This window comes from Salmo trutta, chromosome 22 (assembly GCF_901001165.1).
Source record: "Salmo trutta chromosome 22, fSalTru1.1, whole genome shotgun sequence".
NCBI lineage: Eukaryota > Metazoa > Chordata > Actinopteri > Salmoniformes > Salmonidae > Salmo > Salmo trutta.
Genome location: NC_042978.1, coordinates 11,457,720 through 11,469,369, shown reverse-complemented (window position 1 = coordinate 11,469,369; position 11,650 = coordinate 11,457,720).

Here is an 11,650-nt window from a genome sequence, read left to right as displayed (position 1 = left end):
CAACATACCAATTAGGATCTGGCAAAAAATTCATGAATCAGTTATAAAACCCATTGCCCTTTATGGTTGTGAGGTCTGGGGTCCGCTTACCAACCAAGAATTCACTAAATGGGACAAACACCAAATTGAGACTCTGCATGCAGAATTCTGCAAAAATATCCTCTGTGTACAACGTAGAACATCAAATAATGCATTCAGAGCAGAATTAGGCCGATACCCGCTAATGATCAAAATCCAGAAAAGAGCCATTAAATTCTACAACCACCTAAAAGGAAGCGATTCCCAAACCTTCCTTAAAACAAAGCCATCACCTACAGAGAGATGAACCTGGAGAAGGGTCACCTAAGCAAGCTGGTCCTGGGGCTCTGTTCACAAACACAAACACACCCCACAGAGACCCAGGACAGAAACACAATTAGACCCAACCAAATCGTGAGAAAACAAAAAGATAATTACTTGACAAATTGGAAAGAATTAACAAAAAACTGAGCAAACAAGAATGCTATTTGGCCCTAAACAGAGAGTACACAGTGGCAGAATACCTGACCACTGTGACTGACCCAAACTTAAGGAATGCTTTGACTATGTACAGACTCAGTGAGCATAGCCTTGCTATTGAGAAAGGCCGCCGTAGGCAGACCTGGCTCCCAAGAGAAGAGGCTATGTGCACACTGCCAACAAAATGAGGTGGAAACTGAGCTGCACTTCCTAACCTCCTGCCCAATGTATGACCATATTAGAGACACACATTTCCCTCAGATTACACAAATCAACAAAGAATTCGAAAACACCCCCGATTTTGATCAACTCCCATATCTACTGAGTGAAATACCACAGTGTGCCATCACAGCAGCAAGATTTGTGACCTGTTAACAAAAAAAGGTCAACCAGTGAAGAACAAACACCATTGTAAATACAACCCAAATTTATGCTTATTGATTGACCATTTGTACATCGTTACAACACTATATATACAGTTGAAGTCGGAAGTTTACATACACTTTAGCCAAATACATTTAAACTCAGTTTTTCACAATTCCTGACATTTAATCCTAGTAAAAATTCCCCGTCTTAGGTCAGTTAGGATCACCACTTTATTTTAAGAATGTGAAATGTCAGAATAATAGTAGAGAGAATTATTTATTTCAGCTTTTATTTCTTTCACCACATTCCCAGTGGTTCAGAAGTTCACATACACTCAATTAGTATTTGGTAGCATTGCCTTAAACTTGCTTAACTTGAGGCAAACGTTTCGGGTAGCCTTCCACAAGCTTCCCACAATAAGTTGGGTGAATTTTGACCCATTCCTCCGGACAGAGCTGGTGTAACTGAGTCAGGTTTGTGGGCCTCCTTGCTCACACACGCTTTTTCAGTTCTACCCACAAATTTTCTATAGGATGAGGTCAGTGCTTTGTGATGGCCACTCCAATACCTGGACTTTGTTGTCCTTAAGCCATTTTGCCACAACTTTGTAAGTATGCTTTAACTTCCTGACTGATGTCTTGAGATGTTGCTTCAATATATCCACATAATATTCCTGCTTCATGATGACATCTATTTTGTGAAGTGCACCAGTCCCTCCTGCAGCAAAGCACCCCCGCAACATGATGCTGCCACCCCCGTGCTTCACGGTTGGGATGGTGTTCTTCAGCTTGCAAGCCTCCCCCTTTTTCCTCCAAACATAACGATGGCCATTATGGCCAAACAGTTCTATTTTTGTTTCATCAGACCAGAGGACATTTCTCCAAAAAGTACGATCTTTGTCCCCATGTGCAGTTGCAAACCGTGGTCTGGCATTTTTATGCCCGTTTTAGAGCAGCGGTTTTGGAGCAGTGGCTTCTTCCTTGCTGAGCGGCCTTTCAGGTTATGTCGATATAGGACTCGTTTTACTGTGGATATAGATACCATTGTACCTGTTTCCTCCAGGATCTTCACAAGGTCCTTTGCTGTTGTTCTGGGATTGATTTGCACTTTTCGCACCAAAATACGTTCATCTCTAGGAGACAGAACGCGTCTCCTTCCTGAGCGGTATGACGGCTGCGTGGTCCCATGGTGTTTATACTTGCATGCTATTGTTTGTACAGATGAACGTGGTACCTTCAGGCATTTGGGAATTGCTCCCATGGATGAACCAGACTTGTGGAGGTCTACACATTTTTTTCTGAGGTTTTGGCTGATTTCTTTCGATTTTCCCATGATATCAAGCAAAGAGGCACTGAGTTTGAAGGTAGGCCTTGAAATACATCCACAGGTACACCTCCAGTTGACTCAAATTATGTCAATTAGCCTATCAGACACTTCTAAAGCCATGCCATCATTTTCTGGAATTTTCCAAGCTGTTTAAAGGCACAGTCAACTTAATGTATGTAAACTTCTGACCCACTGGAATTGTGATACAGTGAATTATGAGTGAAATAATCGGTCTGTAAACAATTGTTGGAGAAATTACTTATGTCATGCACAAAGTAGATGCCCTAACTGACTTGCCAAAACTATAGTTTGTTAACAAGAAATTTGTGGAGTGGTTTAAAAACTAGTTTTAATGACTCCAACCTAAGTGTATGGAAACTTCCGACTTCAACTGTATACATAAAATGACATTTGTAATGTCTTTATTCCTTTGGAACTTCTATGAGTGTAATGTTAACTGTTTATTTTTTATTGTTTATATCACTTTTGTATATTATCTACTTCACTTGCTTTGGCAATGTTAACATATGTTTCCCATGCCACTAAAGCCCCTTGAATTGAATTGAGAAAGACAGAAAGAGATAAAGACAGAGAGAGAACAAGGCCACCTGTGCCAAGCCTAAAAAGGGGAAAAAATATTGCATTCCGCGGCGGCAGGCGTTTCGAGAGAAGATAAGAGCTGCTATTCTGGGTAAGGACTATGCCTGGGTGCTTCCACACGGGGAGGTGCCCTCCTCGCATGTCATTGAGTTGATATTTGACGGGGCTAGTAGAGGGGTAGGTTGGGGTGTGATGGGGCTTAATACACGAAAACATGCTGCTAATCAATAGGAGGTGGAGATAAGGAGGTGGAGATAAGTCCCGACGGAAAGAAAGTTAAGCAATTCAGTGTGACGTGGGTGGAAAACATATTGTGACATTTCTCTGGTATGCAGTACAACGCTGAAATTAGCAAAAACATTTTGATCACCTATTTTTCATCGACAGTATTCCAAACGGAGTGTCTGGACCTGTCATTTGTTCTTAACTGACTTGCCTAGATAAAGGTAAAAAAGTCGGGCCACTACCATAATGGCCTGATTGGTGGAGTGCTGCAGAGATAGTTGTCCTTCTGGAAAATTCTCCCATCTCCACAGAGGAACTCTGGAGCTCTGTCAGAGTGACCATCAGATTCTTGGTCACCTCCCTGACCAAGGCTCTTCTCCCCTGTTCGCTCAGTTTGGCCGGCTCTAGGAAGAGTCTTGGTGGTTTTAAACTTCTTCCATTTAAGAATGATCGAGGCCACTGTGTTCTTGGGGACTTTCAATGCTGCAGAGCTTTTTTGGTAACCTTCCTCAGATCTGTGCCTCGACACAATCCTGTCTCGGAGCTCTATGGACAAGTCCTTCTACCTCATGGCTTGGTTTTTGCTCTGACATCCACTGTCAACTGTGGGACCATATATATATATATATACTGTTCAGAGAAAAAATGTATGAAATGTATGCATTCACTACTGTAAGTCGCTCTGGATAAGAGCGTCTGCTAAATGACTAAAATGTAAAAAATGTAAATGTATATACAGGTGTGTGCCTTTCCAAATAATGTCCAATCAATTGAATTTACCACAGGTGGACTCCAATCAAGTTGTAGAAACATCTCAAGGATGATCATTGTACACATGATGCACCTGAGCTCAATTGTGAGTTTCATAGCAAAGGGTCTGAATACTTATGCAAATAAGGTATTTCTGTTTTACATTTTTAATAAATGCGCAAACAATTCTAAAAACGTGTTTTCGCTTTGTCATTATGGGGTATTGTGTGTAGATTCATGAGGACTTTTTTTGTATTTATTCCATTTTAGAATAAGGCTGTATCGTAACAAAATGTGGAAAAAGTCAAGGGGTCTGAATACTTTCTGAATGCACTGTATAGGGGTAAGGTGACTTGGCATCAGGATATATGATAAACAGAGTAGCAGCAGCGCACATGATGATTGTATGTGAATGGGTGTGTGTGTGTGTGGAGTCAGTATAAATGTATGTGCATATTATATGTGTGTGTGAGTAAATTATGTGAGTGTTTGGGTGCGTGAGTGTGTAGGGCCCTGTGAGTCTGCATAGAGACAAAAATATTTATAAAATACAAAGGTCAACTCAGAGAGAGAGAGAGAGAGAGAGAGAGAGAGCGAGAAAGAGAGAGTGAGAGAGAGCGAGAAAGAGAGAGCGAGAGTGAAGGAGAGAGAAGAGAGAGAAGAAGTGAGGGAGAAGGAGAGAGAGCGCGAGTGAGGGCGAGAGAGAGAAGGGGAAAAAAACAGGGCCCTGTGGCGCCACACACGGGCATTCCTGCTCTCCTGGGAATACCGCGGTTAGAATTTTTCCGTGAATGTAATTTTGGTAGTTTACACATACACACACGCTCCCTCCACTACCACCCCAGTCGAAGAGTGGGAGGAGGGCGTGTGTGTAGGGAAGGGGGGGTTTACACTGTTTTAATTAGTTACCCTCCACCCTCACTTATCCGCACTGTGAACATTGACACACCTCCCCTCCGCCCTGTTTAAGATAGGAAATCTGTGTGTAATGGCGCCACACCCGCACACCATGCTGTGCTTTTACGCTATGTGGTGTGGCTGTGTGGAGCCAGTCTGTGGAACAGGCATCCCCTTCAACAGAGAGTGGAATTTGGGCGCTTTGGAAAAGATAGGGGTTTCCTGCAATTAGCCCTGAGTGATACTCTAACACAAACACACACGTGCATGCTTGCACGAGAGTGTGCGCACGCACGCACGCGCACACACACACACACACACACACACACACACACACACACACACCCTGGTCCACCCCTCTTCATACCCCACTTCACAGCACTTCGCACCCCACTTCAGAGTGACTTAAAACCACACTAGGGAGCACATATCCTCCCCTCCCTACTTGACTTAACAGTGCCTCATTGCTGGAGCCTTTGACCCACTATCACAATAGAATCTCAACAGAGGTACTTTAGTGTACCTGGTGCCATGAATTCTCCATTAGTATGTACTAGTATGTATGGGGCTGACAGTGTGCAGACTCTGCCTTTGTGGGGTTCCCCTCATCCTACTGGTAGACATTGCGGAATGCGGTGTTGGGGGTGCAGACCCAGTGTGAGTGTTGGGTCAGCTCTGAACACGCATTGCAGAGACTGTGCTGTCAAGGATATACGATTGATGTCAACTTCACATTGGAATCAACATATCAACATAGCAGTTAGAAGCAATATAACTCTAAAGAAAGCTGTGCCATGATTTTGCATGATCTGAAAGCTAACCACAAGGGCCATGTCCGAATAATTATACTTGCGTCCTAAATAGTAGGTCATTTGAGTATGCAACAAAAAAAACAAAAACAGTTTAATAGTATGCGACATTTCGAAAATCGAGTATGCTTATAATTTCCGGATGTCATACTCATTTCGGCTTTGACAACAGATGATCAATTAGACATGGGGATGCACTACCGAAATCAACGGACAAGCGGGAAACCACTCAATCCCTCATGACGCATTCTCATTGTGCGAAAATAGAATGCTTAATAGTATGCGACATTTCTGAAAATCGACTAATGCTTTAAATGCCAGGATGTTCTACTCATTAGATCCACTCTTTTCCACAATGCATTGGAAGATGTGGGCCGTAAGTGATAGGCCCCAGTTCTCTTCAAGTAGCCAACAACTAGGCTACTTCATTGGGAAGAAGCTTCTGTGGTGGTGTTCAAATGTAAGCTAAGTCGTTTTTGTTCTCTTTAAAATGATCACGAGTATTGCATCATAGGCTACATCTTTGAAAACAGATTGTTTTATTTTTTTTATTACATTTTCACCCAAAGTTGATTTCTGTTTTCTCACTGAAAAGTGTTTCTTGTCTCTCTTGGCCTTCGTCAGAGCTTTTAAAGTAAATACTGAACCATCTTTTGATTTGTGAACGTGTCGGCACTGGGGACTCGGGATGTGGCTGCGGTAATGACGTCATGCTAACCAGGCCTTTTGATATGAACGTGTGGATTGTTTTCGTTTTGTGGGCGTGGCTACCTATTTCATTGATGGATCAAGCCTTAGCGGTCATTCTGATCTCGTTCCCAATGATCAGCGCTTTAGTTTATTATGTTGCTGCCCAGCGGTTCTGAATTAGCGAGGCACCCGGCTGCCCGCTTCTTTTTGTTCAATAGCATTCTGATTTGAACATTTCAAAAAATATATATTGTATTTTTCTAGGCTATTTGATTGCATTTATATATGTTACAGCACTTTGGTTTCACTAACAAATATGTTGAAATGGAACCAAATGATCTGTTTCTGTCTTCAGTCCTTTTTAACAGGATAGATGGGCTATATTGTCTACTATAGTATAGGTCAAATGCGATAGTCTGCCTATAACCAGCCTGAGTAGGCCTATAACTCCATTCCTATTCTATTCAGAGTTTAGAGAAATGAATAACATTGGAAATGAGCTATTATCAGACTGGTTAACGCGATGCATGTCTGTTGCATTTAGAAAAATCCCTTCACACTTGGCCCCGCCCCACCTACTAAGCTGATCGTGAACCGCGGCCGTGGCATAACAGTATGTGCTAAATAGTATGCGACGATGAGTAAATGGTACCCAGTTTAAAATATGTAGTGTGCTATTATGGGTATTCGGACACGGCCGGTGTGCAACTTACTAGTGGGAGGTTGGGGGGGCCTCAAATAGTATTTTAATACATATCGCCTTCTTACAATACTAAACAATGCAATATTTACCAAAAAAAGTCTGTAACCTGCTGCTCATTTTACAGGTGTGAAAGCTTATAAGAGAGGAATGAGAGAGAGAGAGAGAGAGAGAGACAGAGGGAGATTATCGGCAGCCCCACCGTGGAAGCCGCAGTCACCCTAACCAGTGTGCGTCTCTCTTGTGACAATGTCATGCTTTATGTCATAAGGGGAATGGCGTATGAGAGTGCAACAGCGATCATGTGTGTATGTGTCCGAATACGTGTGTGTGTGTGTGTGTGTGTGTGTGTGTGTGTGTGTGTGTGTGTGTGTGTGTGTGTTCCACGCAGCTGCCCACTCAGTTTGTCGGAAAAAGGAAACGAAAGAGAGGAGTGGCAGACGACGTCTCTACGAAAGAGGGAGAAAAAAGACAGGCTTTCTCTGGAAAATGGTAGTTCCTCTATGTTCAGAGGAAAGGTATTTTTATGGTTCAACGTGTCGTCTGTCATCATAACATGACTGGGTCAAACATGGAGCAAGTCTGCACACTGCCTAAAGAATCTCTGCACTCAAAATACACATATTTCATGCAATGTGCAAAAGAGTGCAACACGTGAGTAAGACAGTAGAGAAACAAATGTTCTACTGACAACTACTTGAGAAGAAAATCTGTGAGTGAGAGAAAAAAAAAACAGGGAATACAGCTTCCTAGTGAGGTAAGACAAAGCAAGAGAAGGGAGAGACCCAAATGCATCCTGAAAATAGTACAAAATAACAACCTAACATGCATCAAATATACTTTATTAATACATTGATCTATGAACTCCAACAACCCAAGGAACATGAAGGCTGAAAAGGCTGGATTTCCAGCCCCTTCAGTTCTGTTCAATTCATCCCACTTGGACTATACTGTTATACTATGGAGCCTTGAGCAAGACCAAACTGTTTCTGGTGAAAAACGACCATTCCCATGCCAGCTAACCAACCCATCTGAGTCAGGGCTGTTTTTTTGGCTGTAGTGGGAGTTTTCTGGCCAATGATGTTTGCAGCTCTGTGTGTGACGAACTGAGCTGGACGGGGGCTTACAGCAACTCAGTGGCCCAGAGTCAACAACATCTGTCAAAGAACAAAAACAGCACGTTTTCTGTGTGTGTGCACCAGAAACCAACTGACGGGACCTTCGGTCACCAAGAAACAAGCCCCCATGACTGCACCCACCCCTTCTACATTACATCAGTGATCTCCCTCCCTCCAGCGCACTTGTTTTCCTAATTGTTATTTCATGCATTTGTCTGAGTCAAGTCTCCTGTTAATAGGCTAAGACACTGTGAGCACCAAAGACCTTGTTGTTATTGGGAAAGTCCCTCCAGCTCGCACTCTCACCACTCCGCTCACTGCTCGTTGACTTTCATCAGGGACACTTTTTGGTTTTTCTCCCCCCCTCTCACGACGCTTTCACCATATAACGAAGAACAGTACTTCCCGTGATGCAGTGAGTGTTGTTTGGACAATAAAGGGCTGCAACTGAGGGATGTAGAAGAACAATCCCTTTCACAGAACTGGGCTAAAGTCATGTTCCCCCAAAACACTACACACAAACAGCTCCCCCCTCCCTTTCACAGAGCAACATCTCTCTCGCTCACTGAGCTCAGCGCTAGGAAATATATAGTCTGACATCAGTGGGGAAGCTCCAACAATCCAAACATCTCTCTCTCTCTCTCTCTCTCTCTGCTGAGCTCTTTCACGGGAATCTGGGGCGCTTGTCAGAGAGAGGAGAGGAAGGGCAAACGAGAGCAGAGGGAGGGAAGTAGAGAGAGCGCTAAGGGAGGGATGGAGGGAAGTAGAGAGAGCGCTAAGGGAGGGATAGAGGGAGGGGGAATTCTTGGTAAATCAACGATCTCATGTGATCAGTGACTGAGTGCCTGGCCGAGCGCTGCCTTTGGATTAAGCAGGGAGTGTGCCGGGCTGAACGGGCCAATGGGAGGAGGAGGGAGGGGATGGAGTGAGAATGAGGACGGGAAAAGGTGGGAGAGTGGGTGATTGGGTCATCCCTGCATGGTGACGATGTGGTCACTCTTCGAGCGCCTCGTGGTTTACTGTTCCCCCTTGGCGAGAGGGGGAACATCAGCAGGAAACCACCTGATACACAGCCTCCCGTTCCAGCAGTCAATCAAAGTCTCTCTCTGTCTCAATTGTGTTGACACAACAGTGTCATGGTATAGTGGCCACAACAAGCTCTTGTACTTGTACAAATAAAGGCTGTGTCACTGCCAGGCCAGTGGCTATGGGAGATGGAGAGAAGACAATAGAAGCAAGGGGAGAGGCTATTGAAACCCTCTACATTACATGTAGTGTCTAAACCACTCAGCGATACTGCTATCTCCATTACATTAGTTGCAATACAACTCCCTCTCTTTTGCTGACTCAGTATGATGCCGGGAAAGACATAGGGTCTTGTGACTTGAGGCTATCATGTGCAGCGCTTTGGGTGCCCTGCACCCGATAGCTCTGTATCTGAGTGCACAAACACCAACCTCTACTCAAGAGTCCCTTTATCAGCAATAACAACGAGGTAGAACAATCTGATACATAACATCATTTATTTACTACCATCTGAGTCAGTGATCAATAAATGTTAATTGCATTAAATAGAGTGTGAAACCAGAGCCTGGTGGTGACACGGCAGTATGGATGACTAAAATATGGACCCCATGACATCATCTCGTCTGTTGATGTCATTCATGCAGATCTGACCATGACTACTTGTTGTTGTCCTCGGATAGGATGACTATGAGTAATACACAGTCCTTCATGTCACATGTTTTGATGTGATTTAGTTTCAATTTAAAAGGTAAGATTTCATGTTCAAAACAAAAGTGATCGTTCATCCCCTCTACTATATACATATAGATTCTACTCTACTATATACATACAGATTCTACTCTACTATATACATACAGATTCTACTCTACTATATACATACAGATTCTACTATATACATATAGATTCTACTCTACTATATACATACAGATTCTACTCTACTATATACATACAGATTCTACTCTACTATATACATACAGATTCTACTATATACATATAGATTCTACTCTACTATATACATACAGATTCTACTCTACTATATACATACAGATTCTACTATATACATATAGATTCTACTCTACTATATACATACAGATTCTACTATATACATATATGTTCTACTCTACTATATACATATACACTGCTCAAAAAAATAAAGGGAACACTTAAACAACACAATGTAACTCCAAGTCAATCACACTTCTGTGAAATCAAACTGTCCACTTAGGAAGCAACACTGATTGACAATAAATTTCACATGCTGTTGTGCAAATGGAATAGACAAATGGAATAGACACCCCCAATAAAGGAGTGGTTCTGCAGGTGGTGACCACAGACCACTTCTCAGTTCCTATGCTTCCTGGCTGATGTTTTGGTCACTTTTGAATGCTGGCGGTGCTTTCACTCTAGTGGTAGCATGAGATGGAGTCTACAACCCACACAAGTGGCTCAGGTAGTGCAGCTCATCCAGGATGGCACATCAATGCGAGCTGTGGCAAGAAGGTTTGCTGTGTCTGTCAGCATAGTGTCCAGAGCATGGAGGCGCTACCAGGAGACAGGCCAGTACATCAGGTGACGTGGAGGAGGCCGTAGGAGGGCAACAACCCAGCAGCAGGACCGCTACCTCCGCCTTTGTGCAAGGAGGAGCAGGAGGAGCACTGCCAGAGCCCTGCAAAATGACCTCCAGCAGGCCACAAATGTGCATGTGTCTGCTCAAACGGTCAGAAACAGACTCCATGAGGGTGATACGAGGGCCCGACGTCCACAGGTGGGGGTTGTGCTTACAGCCCAACACCGTGCAGGACGTTTGGCATTTGCCAGAGAACACCAAGATTGGCAAATTCGCCACTGGCGCCCTGTGCTCTTCACAGATGAAGCAGGTTCACACTGAGCACATGTGACAGACGTGACAGAGTCTGGAGACGCCGTGGAGAACGTTCTGCTGCCTGCAACATCCTCCAGCATGACCGGTTTGGCGGTGGGTCAGTCATGGTGTGGGGTGGCATTTCTTTGGGGGGGCACACAGCCCTCCATGTGCTCGCCAGAGGTAGCCTGACTGCCATTAGGTACCGAGATGATATCCTCAGACCCCTTGTGAGACCATATGCTGGTGCGGTTGGCCCTGGGTTCCTCCTAATGCAAGACAATGCTAGACCTCATGTGGCAGGAGTGTGTCAGCAGTTCCTGCAAGAGGAAGGCATTGATGCTATGGACTGGCCCGCCCGTTCCCCAGACCTGAATCCAATTGAGTACATCTGGGACATCATGTCTTGCTCCATCCACCAACGCCACGTTGCACCACAGACTGTCCAGGAGTTGGCGGATGCTTTAGTCCAGGTCTGGGAGGAGATCCCTCAGGAGACCATCCGCTACCTCATCAGGAGCATGCCTAGGCGTTGTAGGGAGGTCATACAGGCACGTGGAGGCCACACACACTACTGAGCCTTATTTTGACTTGTTTTAAGGACATTACATCAAAGTTGGATCAGCCTGTAGAGTGGTTTTCCACTTTAATTATGAGTGTGACTCCAAATCCAGACCTCCATGGGTTGATAAATTGGATTTCCATTGATTATTTTTGTGTGATTTTGTTGTCAGCACATTCAACTATGTAAAGGAAAAAGTATTTAATAAGATTATTTCATTCA